At 25.5% G+C, this 11,908-nt stretch overlaps 1 long non-coding RNA gene across 1 annotated transcript; it reads left to right on the top strand.

Moving 5' to 3' along the window:
• Positions 1-10,647: 10,647 nt before the first annotated feature.
• On the top strand, positions 10,648-11,367 carry LOC135924872 (uncharacterized). Its single transcript, XR_010571429.1, has 4 exons — positions 10,648-10,819; positions 10,862-10,926; positions 10,970-11,034; positions 11,076-11,367. It is a non-coding gene; the product is annotated as an uncharacterized LOC135924872 (long non-coding RNA).
• The last annotated feature ends 541 nt before the right edge of the window (positions 11,368-11,908 follow it).

Here is an 11,908-nt window from a genome sequence, read left to right as displayed (position 1 = left end):
TTAAAATTAAAAATATTAATAAAATAAAATTATGTAAAATGATATCCAGAATTAAAATATAATAAATAATATTTTTTAAAAAAATTATGGTTAAAATAAGGATAATAAAATGGAATGTTAAATTTTCTATACAATCTCTTCGTTTTCATCTTCACATAATTTATAAAATAAATTTTAATAAATATAAAAACCCCATATAAAATATTTAAAAATAAATAATTTAATTAAAAATAAAAGTAATAGTTATTACTTATTAGTAAGTTTCTAACCGTTTTATTTGTGTTTTTAAAACGGTATACAAAAGAAAGTAGAAAGAAAAAGAAGAGAAAAAGAATAAAAATATGGCATATTTGAAATTGATAAATTATAAATTTAACATATGCAATTTATTTATATTGATAATTTTAAATTTATACTAAATTAGGTCTTCAAACTTATAATTTATGAACATAAGATAAGATATTAAATATTTTGAGATAATTAGCCGTTTAAAAAAAATATATATAAAATATCAATAAAATAGAATATCAAATTTTATAAACATAGGAATGGGAACAATCTTTTAGATTATTTGATAAAAAAAAATAAATGAAGTGAACACTTAAAAATATAAATATTTGATGGGTTTTTAAATTTTTATAAACAAAATTCAGCAAATGGGGTTGTGCAAAATGCAAAAAAAACGTTTTATTTCGTATTTTTCTCAAGGAAATTTAAGATAAAGTATAAATATATTTAATAAATGGCGGGTAAGAAAAACCAAAAACCCATTAAATGCCCCTCTTTATACAAAAGAATTTTATTGTATGAAGTACTTTCAAAAAACTTTTTATAACTCTGTTTTTTCTTATTTTTACGAGTTTTCTTGTTTCTAAGATTGTTTTCGTTTGTTTTAATCGCGAAATTATTTTTGGAGAATATAATATTCTCTTTTTTTTTAATTAAAAAAAATTAGAATTATTTGTAAGGGTCCGTGCAAGATTTAAGGGGTTGGGGTGGTCTGCAATTGGCGGGTTTTTAGCCCACAAGCTTGCTCGTTCCAATATTTAAAAAAATTAACCCTCCCGTCCAACCCGCCCATAGTTTTTAAATAAATATACTAGCCCGCCCTTTAGTCTAAAATTTTTTACCCGACCTTTATTTATAAAAGAATTTAACCCACTAAGCCCATATAAAATTTAAATAAGCTCATTATAACAATTTTTTTAAACATCTAATAAAAAAAATGATTTAGTTTCAATACTTCATCCCTACAAGAAAGTTTTATAATTTAGGAAATTGCTATATTAAGCATTGAATAAATATTTAATTTAAATGACGGATAAGGAATTTATTTGATCTAATAAAATATTTATGTAATATTATAAAATTAATAGTGCTGTAAACATTTCTAAAAAAATCGAACGCGTTCGCGTTCAACGTTCATTGACAAAAATCGAACGCGTTCACGTTCAAGTTCATGTTCAAAAAAAAAGGAACGCGTTCAGGTTTATAAATTCGTTCAAAATTTTATGATAAATTTTTTTTAAATTTAATTTAATATAAATAAACTTACATTTTTTAATACAATATATTTTAGCCATGTTAAAAAATAATTATTTTGATTGATAATATAATTATAAATAAAATATAATATAATATAGCGAATAAAAAGATATTTTTATTTATAAAAAATTTTTCTTATTAAATTTTAATAACAATTGTTTTCAAAATATCTATCTGATAGACAAGAACACTTGGCAGTTAATACGGCATTAGCCTAAAAACGCGTTCTACAGGGGCAGATGAGGGGATTGCGGTTTTATACTTAATAAACAACTCTTTTAACGTGGAGAATTAATTAAAAACATATTGTTTTGTTATTTGCAAGAAATAGAGATAAGTTATCCTCCTCCAATCCATTCTCTACTCTCGACAAAAAAAAAGGAATCTCGAAATTAACAGTTCTCTAGGGTTTTCAAAGCATTTTTTTCAATAACGCTATAAGTTTATTTAATAGGTTCGTTCTGTGGAAGTTTTATCTATGGCCATTGAAGTTTGGATGTATAATTGCAGAAAGAACATATTGATCCTTATATATATGTTCAATACTTTAAAAAAAATAAAATAAATGTAATTAATTGAGAGTGATGGTTTAATACCTTTTATTAATCCCATTTAACACGGCGTCTATAAATGGTTGACCATATTTGAGGCCACTAATTTTTTTAATTTTAAAATAACTATCGCTATTGTTGGGGTCAAAATATCCTAAATGCATTATTTCTTCAAATTTAATGATTTAACTTAGTTATATCATATAAAATCAAATAATTAATATTAAAATCAAATGTCGTTTTAAATTGGAACCTGAAGATTTTGACAATATAATACTTTTTGGCTACATTTTACACTTGGTAAGCATTGAATTAGTTCCTTCAATATAGGATGTTACTGTAAAATATTTATCACATTTGGACATAGTAATGATAATTCATCTGATTTTGGATTTTCAGAATCAGATTATGAGGATTAAATAATAATATTCATTCTTATGCTAATCTATTAAAATAAAATATAAACAATAATATTCAAATTAATAAACTATGTGTTAAAAAAATTGAAATGCGAAAAGGAAATACACAGTCGATTAAAAAATAAATAATACATTTTTTAAAAAAATTCGGAAATATTAAATTTTTCAAATAAATAAAAAAAAATATTTTTAAAATTGAACGAACGTTAAATTCGAACGCGTTCGTCATAAAAAAGGAACGCGTTCACGTTCAAAGTTCGTCAAAAATAAAAGGAACGCCGTTCATCATTTTTTCCAAAAAAACGAACTTCTTTCTTACAACACTAAAAATTTATATTTATTGATACTATAAACCTTACAGCAATACTATTCCTCGTTCAGAAGAAACACTAGTTGCTAGTGTTGTTAAACGGCTCGTTTTGAGCCGATCCAAGCATCGAGGTTTCGTTAATAGATGTCTAAACCTTTGTACTATCTATGGGCGAAATTTTCAGGCTTGCGTAATATTTTTGTGGATAAAATATTTTAGCCGTTTTTAAAAATAGGTCTAAATCGAGCCATTTAACTACCCTACTAGTTGCTGGTATTGCCAATATTTTTCCGGCTAAATCTCGTTAGCTTTTATAAATCTTTTTCATGTAATTTCCATCAAAGTAGGATATCCGGTTAAAATATATCCTCTACATAAGTGAGATATTTAAATAAATAATGAAACCATTATTAATAAATAAATAAAGGTTATTTAATTGTTTATAAATTGGAAACTTTAACTAAACTAAGTACCCTAAAATATGGCTAAATTATACAAAAACTCGTTACTTTAATATTTAAATATTTTGTTATGTCATTAGGTAATGCTCTCCTCTGTAACAGCCACATCTTCCCATCTGTTGTTGTTTAATTTTGACATGGATGCTATCTATTTCAAACATTGCATTTATAATTTAATAATCTTTGAATTCTCTTTGCTATTGGGGAAACGGGTAAAATCATATTTTCATCCACGTTGATGTTATATTCTTCCATGCAAATCATATCTATCATGTTTTAGAGATATTTTTTACCTAATAATTTCTTCCATCGACAACATCCTCAGTTATCGGTAATTTAGCATTTAAAATGTTGAAATTTCTGGGAGCATATTTTTTAAAATGTTTACTTAAAGATTTTAAATAAGAAATAAAAGTTCTAAATTTTTTAACCCGCCTGCCCACCTATGGTTTAAATATTTTCTTAACCCACCGACCCCTCGGCCGCCCTTTAAAAAATTAAACCCGCCCGCCACATAGATAGGCGGCTGTCCAATACAGACTTCTAGTTGGGGTATTAAAAGTATAAAATAGCCATTAAAATAATTCTATTTTGTTAATTATCCAAAAATAAAATGATTGTAGTTGTTGGTTTCGCACAAGGGCGCCCATTAACGTTTTTTTTCAAGAGATGGCTTAAAATTTTGGTTAATGATGCTTACTACCAAGTGAATGTATGGAAATTTTCTAAATACCAATCTAATTTGCTAAATACCGACCAAAATTTATTAAAATGTAATAAGGCTTATTGTTTAATATATTAAAATGGAATCATGTGGTCGAGTCCTGCCTCCTATATTTCATCCCCCCCCCCAATATTGGAACCACCAAGTTAGAATAAGAAAAAAACATAATTATTACCAGGATTCGAACTCGTGACCATGGGATCAGTAAGCGAAGCTCTTGCCGACAAGGCCATAGAGGCTTTCCAAAGATGACGATTTTTCAAATATATATTATAAATATATTTGGTAGTGCCTATCCAAATGAAAAATAAACAAAATTCAAATTTGATAGGTAGTACCTTAAGGTAGTAAGCATCATTAACCTAAAATTTTAATGAAATCGTAGATTTTTAAAATTTTTGGACATATTTTTATTTTTATATTTAAAATAGCTTATTTATTTATTTTCATTAAAGCTTCGAAAGTTTGTGAATATTTTTTTTTCTGTGGTTTTAGACATAACCTAAAATGTAAAAAAAAAAAAACTTGTCTTTTAAAATAGAATATTTAGAAAATTAATTATATAAAAAGGCTGACGATGATATAGCGTCTTTGGGACTTATCCAGTTTTTACGTTTTTTAATTTAAATAAGAGGGCAAAACGTAAACTCTCAACATAGGAGCATTATTATACATGCAATGCGAATTTGACATAATCGGGTTTTAAAATAAACGCAGTTTTAATTACTAAAAATACATATTTTATAAACAACCCATGACATATTACATACTTATTTAATGGTTTTTCATCATAGTTCTCCGTAGAAGTCAAAATTTCACATTATCCGAGATTAGGGAAAAAATAAAATTGTTCATTTTTAGGCCCGAACTAGCCGGATCCGGTATTTTAAAAATTTTGTTATTTTTGAATATTTTTAGCTCTATTTTTGCAAATAGTTTCAAAGGGTAGATTGAAAATATGGAACAGGATGTGAATATTAGAAGTTGAGATATAGCCTGCTTTTCAAAAAGAAATTTTTATTACGACTGTTTATGTATTTATATAGTTATATAATATTCCATTTTAAAATATAATTATTTGTTTATTTTACATTTTATATAATATTGAACTTAATTAAATGAACAACTAGGAAAGAACTTTTAGTTTTCTTCCCTTTATTTTTCTTATCTGGAAAACAAGGTTTTGTCGACTTCCTTGAGAAAAGACGCGCGTTCTCCTTAGGACGCGTCGTAGACCAACGCGCTAAATGGAAGAATATTAACCCTCCGTTATTTGCTTTTACAACATTTTCCAACTGAATTGTTGATATCTTTTAAATTTAATGGGCCTAACTCGACCCGGATTAAGCCTTGCCCGTATATTTAAAATCATGCCATTTTTTCAGGACTCTGTTCCGGGCCTGGTAAAGAAGTCTCTTTTTTAAAAAAATATTAAAATGAATATTTTTCAGAGACCTACAGCTGGGCTGGGTTGGGTCTTATTTTATTTTACTTTAATATACCCGGGCCGAGCTGAAAATTTAATTTTTTAAAAAAATACCCTGGCCGGGTCAAGCTAATTTTAAAACCGAATATTTGGAATCACCAATATTAGCTATATAAATTAAGAATAAACGTAATTTAAGGCCCCAAAATTATAAAACATGGAAAAATTTTTGGAAAAAAAAATCCGGGGCCGGGCAGTGCAAATGGTATTTCTGCAACGCTCTGATATTTTTTATAGGGGTTTTACAAACTCTCAAAACAAAAAAATTTCAAAGATTTATGACTCTGAAGATAAATAAAATAAAAATTTTTATTTTTTGAGAATGCTCAGCCAAAATATTTTCTACTAAAAATTCTTAATCTTTTTTTGTAAATTATACAAATAATGAATAAAATTGGCAATAAATCTATATCTTGTAAGTGTAGATTGCACCCTGAATTAAATCTTCCAACATCAATGTCCAGCAGTTCAAATCCAAAAAAAACACATGAAGGTAAAAATTTAAATTTTGTTAAAGACTTTTAAAAAACTGTCAATGATATGAAAATATAAAGATGATCTATAAAGCTTTTTTGAAAATCATTATTTGAAATTTTAATAAATTCCCCAAATAAAAATTCTATTTATTAAATATAATACAACCCTCCCAACCCCATCACCAACCTCTGCACCAATAAACGTGCTATTAGCACAGCGAAAGCTATGTTGAGCTTAAATGCCTTTATTTATCTGATATAAATTTTGGAAATTAATTGTTAAAAATAAATTAAGAATTGTTACAAATAACTTATCTTATAATATATTATTTTTGTATAATTTTAATTTTATTATCTATGGAGAAATAAATAAATAAAACGATAATTTATATATAATATTTAGTATTTTTTTAAGTAACGAGTAACGCGTTACTGTCCTTTCAAAAGTAACGAGTTTCTTTTCTGAATTATGCAGCACTATTTAATACTAAAAATTCGCAATTTTATAGTATTGATGAAAGATTTATGATCTTTTATTCGATCTTCTCCCAAACTCATGGGATATTTTGTTCCATCTAAGATAAAAATGATAGTTAATATTTTTAAGGCCATATGAATACATTTCGGAGGTTGCAATGCAACAAGAACAATAAATTTATTAAACCAAATAATGCTTTTTTAAAAAATTTTTATCACTTAAAATGATAATAATAATACGTATTATAAGTTATAAATGATTATACTAAGTTTTTCATTACATTTTTAAAATGTTAAAAATAAAATAGAAATCTAACATTAATCTAGATGCAATTCTACAAGATGATAGTTTAGATGATATTAATTTAATTAAAAGTAAATTTAGAGGTGTCCATGTTGAAGCGACATGGAAAAAAGTGCCTTTAAGATTCGAAGAAGGCTCTAATTTATCATATCATTATTTCGGGTTATTTAATGTATATCATAGACAAGTTTATTATAAAACTTTAGATCATACAATTGCATAAAAATTTGTTTTAATTTCAACGATCCAGTAATAGAACATTTAGTTAGGGTAAAATAATCTGCCTTTGGAAATCATGTTCTAGTATTCTATGAAGATTTTGTCGAAATAGATCATCTGATTCTTCATAAAAATATGTTTTTGGATGCTCATTAAACCTAGAAAATATACTTTAAAATCTTTAGAAGACGCCATAACTATATTAAAATAACAGTAAAAAAGAAATTATTTCTATTGTTTTGGAGTAAATGTTATTAACATTCCTGTATGTGCTTGTTCTACAGAATGGTCTTTTTAAGGACAAAAACGTCTTAAACCTTACTTACGTTCTACCAGCGTCTACATGAGCGGGAGGGATAGGAACATTTTGCATCCTATTTTTTTGAGGAGAGTAGGGGGCAGGCGGCTTTAATGGGGTTAGGATAAATTTTTTGGGGGTTATCTATTAAATTTGAGATGAAATAGGAAATTAATAGTTTTATTATAGAACAATTATAATACAATTCATCGACCAAATCTATATATTGCAAACAATCATATACATTGTTTTCCAAATTCTACTATCCTTTTAAATATAATTTAAAAGGTTTAGATATTTTAGCAAGCTCAAAATGCTATAATAATGAATTCATTGTAAATAATTGAGGTTTTAATTGAATATCTAAAAAATAAATCCTTTATATTTACAAAACAAATCCTTTATATTTACAAAATAAATCCTTATAAAATAAATCCATTATATTTACAAAATAAATCCTTTATATTTACAAAATAAATCCTTTATATTTACAAAATAAATCCTTCATATTTACAAAATAAATCCTTTATATTTACAAAATAAATCCTTTATATTTACAAAATAAATCCTTTATATTTACAAAATAAATCCTTTATATTTACAACATAAATCCTTTATATTTACAACATAAATCCTTTATATTTACAATATAAATCCTTTATATTTACAATATAAATCCTTTATATTTACAATATAAATCCTTTATATTTACAATATAAATCCTTTATATTTACAATATAAATCCTTTATATTTACAATATAAATCCTTTATATTTACAATATAAATCCTTTATATTTACAATATAAATCCTTTATATTTACAATATAAATCCTTTATATTTACAATATAAATCCTTTATATTTACAAAATAAATCCTTTATATTTACAAAATAAATCCTTTATATTTACAAAATAAATCCTTTATATTTACAAAATAAATCCTTTATATTTACAAATTAAATCATTTATATTTACAAAATAAATCCTTTATATAAATCCTTTATATTTACAAAATATTGATATTTGGCAGGTGGTAAATTTTTCAGGGGGGTAGGCAAAGGTTTTTGAAGGGGGTTTGCATCTAGTGAAAATTCTGTCATGTAGACGCTGCGTTTTACGATGAAATAGCAACTAAATCATATCGTAATTTTAAATTTTAATGAAGAAGAAGATACAATTATTAAAATATGATTAGGTTTTTTTTTGCTATGAAAATATTTATAAAAATATTTCAGTCTCCAAAGACATTTTATAAATTGGAGCCTCTGGTGCCGGGCATTGCAGACACCTACTCCCATCCTTCATATCTCCTAAATATTTATATAATATATATAATAAGCTACAATTTTAATAAATTAAAAATATTTAGACTAATAAAATAATTTGAATTAAAAATTTTTTATTTAAAGGGGATTAAATTTTATAGAAATATAGCATACCCAACTTAAAAAAAAATGTGGACCTAAAGACCTCCAACTATTACGGGAAGGATCTATATAATTAGTGCTTCCCATAGGCGTAGCCAGGATTTTCCTAAGGGGAGGGGAATTAAAAAATTACTTGGGGGTTTCGCCCCCAGATCCCATTTGGGCGGGCCTTCGGCCCGCTTTTGCCGGGCCTTCGGCAGGGTTATTTTAGTCTATATATAGTCATAAAATATTTTTACAACATAATAGGTTAATTTTAATAAATTAGCTTAGAACAAATATGAAATATATTTTTATTTGTTTATATAAAATATAATAAATTACTTTTTATACATTATTATAATAGCATGGTAATAATTTATTCCAAACAAGTATAAGAAATTTATTTATAAAAAGTAAGTAGACATATAGTTGTTATTCCTCCATTATATAGAATTGGTTACATAATACAAAATAAAATTCCACATTTACAGACATACTTGACAGTTAGAGAATATATTACAATTAATATTCAATAAATTTTATTAATCAATTCTCTTGATAATAAATATAGCAACAATATGCATACAATTATTTAGCGCCATCTATTTATTTTAATTAAAAATGATATTAAAAATTAATTTTCATATTATTTATCCCACAATGTCTTTAAAAGATATTTTCTGATGTCCTTATATTTTATAGTTTTGTGTAAAATATATAATTCACTATATTGGTAAAAATTACTTGATTGTCATATGATAATTGATAAAATTAGATATACTATAAATCTACGACATATCATATTCCAATGTTTGTTTTATGCATTTATTTTTTTATTTAATTTATGATTTAATTTTATCAATAGTTTTATAATTATATTTTACTTTCATTAACATAAATAAATTAAAATTACTCACTTTATAAAAAATTATATTTGATATAGTGATCTGCATCGGGCCTAATTTTTCAAGCTCGGTCCGGCCCGAAATTTAAAAAAGTTTTGCCGGCCCGGCCCGAACCCAAAATTTTTTAAAAAAGTTTTGCCGTCCTTGCCCGAACCCGAAATTTATTTTACCAGCCCGACCAGGCCCGAATATATTTAAATATAGAAATTAATTTTTATAATTACTTTATATAAAAGACATATGTTATATAGCATTTAGTTTCAATAAATTAAATCAAAAATTTTTATTTTACATAAAAAATTCAATATAAAATTGACAAATTTAGATATATTTTATAAAATTTCCAAGATCCGACCCCACCCGGCTCGAAATTTTTTTAGCAATTATTATTACTAATTATAATAGATTTCACTTTTGTCTTAAGACTTATCTTTGTTCCATTTCTTAAAAAACATTTTTGGTTCACTTTTTATATATAAAAATGTTTTTTTCCAAATATATATAAATTATGATGAATAGTTTTATAAAAAATATTAACTTTTACATTTTTTCTTTCATATTATTGTTTAAGATATAAGCATTCATTTTTGAGGGTCAGGAAGGGGGGGGGGAAAGGACTAAGGGGGTATTTTTTATTTGCTTAAAATGATATTCACAAAAAGTGATAAATTTCTGAAGGGGGATTTCCCTTTGCCCCTCCCTCCCCCCCGGTTACGTCTATGGCCCTCCACTTGAAGCATTCTGGCCATGCCTATGTTTAAAAATATGATAATACTTTGACAGTGCTTGTTAAAATTAAATAAATTAGACTTGAGTTCGAATACCGAAAGCTCTTCCCCGATAAAAGTTTGTTAATATCAGTAATTATAGAATTCCTTGCCTTTTCCTAATTATTTGTAATTGAAAAAGAGCATATAATTTTATCAATGAATTAATAGATTTTCAATATCCTAGTATTTTTTAGATATCGTCAATCACGTAGCCTATCATTATGATTGATTTAAATATCCTAGTCCCCTTAATTAACTATCCAGTTTGATGGATTTTTGAGGAAAACCTTAGCGTAGCTCTGTTGTATCCACAACCAGAGGGCGAAAACGCTTTTATCAAGTATCACGTAAATGGCCTGTCAAATATTTTAAAATTATTTTCTAATGCTTGCTATTAAAAATGTGCTATTAAACTTTAAATATATGTCAACTTATTTTGAGATATCAAATATAAAAAAACTCAAGTTTTTATAAAAAATATAAATAATTTAAACCAAAAATACTAGGCCCATAAAGTCTTCATTAAAAAAGTTCCAAACTTTAAATAAGGGGCCTGATTGGTCTTACTTAGGTTATTTAAAACTTGTCTAATAAATAATTTTAAAATGTAATAGATGGAAGACCAACACCATTAAATGGGGGACAATATAGAAGAAAAATTGCTGAAATTGAAATGAGTGTATAAATACTTCATTTATTTATTTTAAAAATTATTTACAGAAGACAATTGTAAAATTAAATGAAGAAATTGAAAATACCTTAAAAATGCATAATGAACAGGAAATGAATATTAGCTTAGAACGAGAAAGGATTAGAAATAATAAATTAAAACCAAAAGGCTGATTAATATCATGGATATATTTTTATTTAAAATAAGATGCATATTGTTAAGTTTGCTCATAAATTATATATGGATTTTTGTCATTTTATTATAGTTTACAATATATGAATAACTAAGAGTGTTTATTAAAATAATATAAACATCTTATAATTAAACAAAAGTAAAATAAATTGATTATATAAGTGAGAGATGCAATGACACCTAGCCCAGTAATGTTATTTGCCCTATATATGTGATATAGCTTATACCTTTTATTTTTGGTACTATGGGTGAATACTAAATTCTTCTTTAAAGCAGAGATAACTAATATAACCTTTTTTAGCCAATAATTGTCATTGATACAACTATGTATCTGGTTATGCCCAATATTAGTTCCAAAAAATGATGCATTATATTATAATTCAACAAATTATCATTTATGTGAAAAAACTAAATAAAAAAAAATACCTTACTTCCTTCAGTTTAGAGATCTTATTGAGTATTAACTGATACCATGAATATCGGTTATGTTTAGCCAATTTGTTATTGGCTTCAAATAATTGCTATTGCTAATTAGCTTTAACTTAGCTATCACTAATTAGATGTCAGTTTATAGCTAATTTTGCTAAAGAGGTGGTGGAGGTAGTGTTTGTTAAACAGCGCAATTTGAGCCTATTAATGACTAACTTAATATTTTAGTCTGAAAAATATTTCCTACCAAGATTTTGCGAAT

The sequence above is a fragment of the Gordionus sp. m RMFG-2023 genome, chromosome 2, assembly GCF_954871325.1.
Source record: "Gordionus sp. m RMFG-2023 chromosome 2, tfGorSpeb1-WG-v2, whole genome shotgun sequence".
Taxonomy (NCBI): Eukaryota; Metazoa; Nematomorpha; class Gordioida; order Chordodea; family Parachordodidae; genus Gordionus; species Gordionus sp. m RMFG-2023.
The sequence above is the reverse complement of the archived record's forward strand: the minus strand, read 5'-3'. Positions and strand labels throughout refer to the sequence as shown.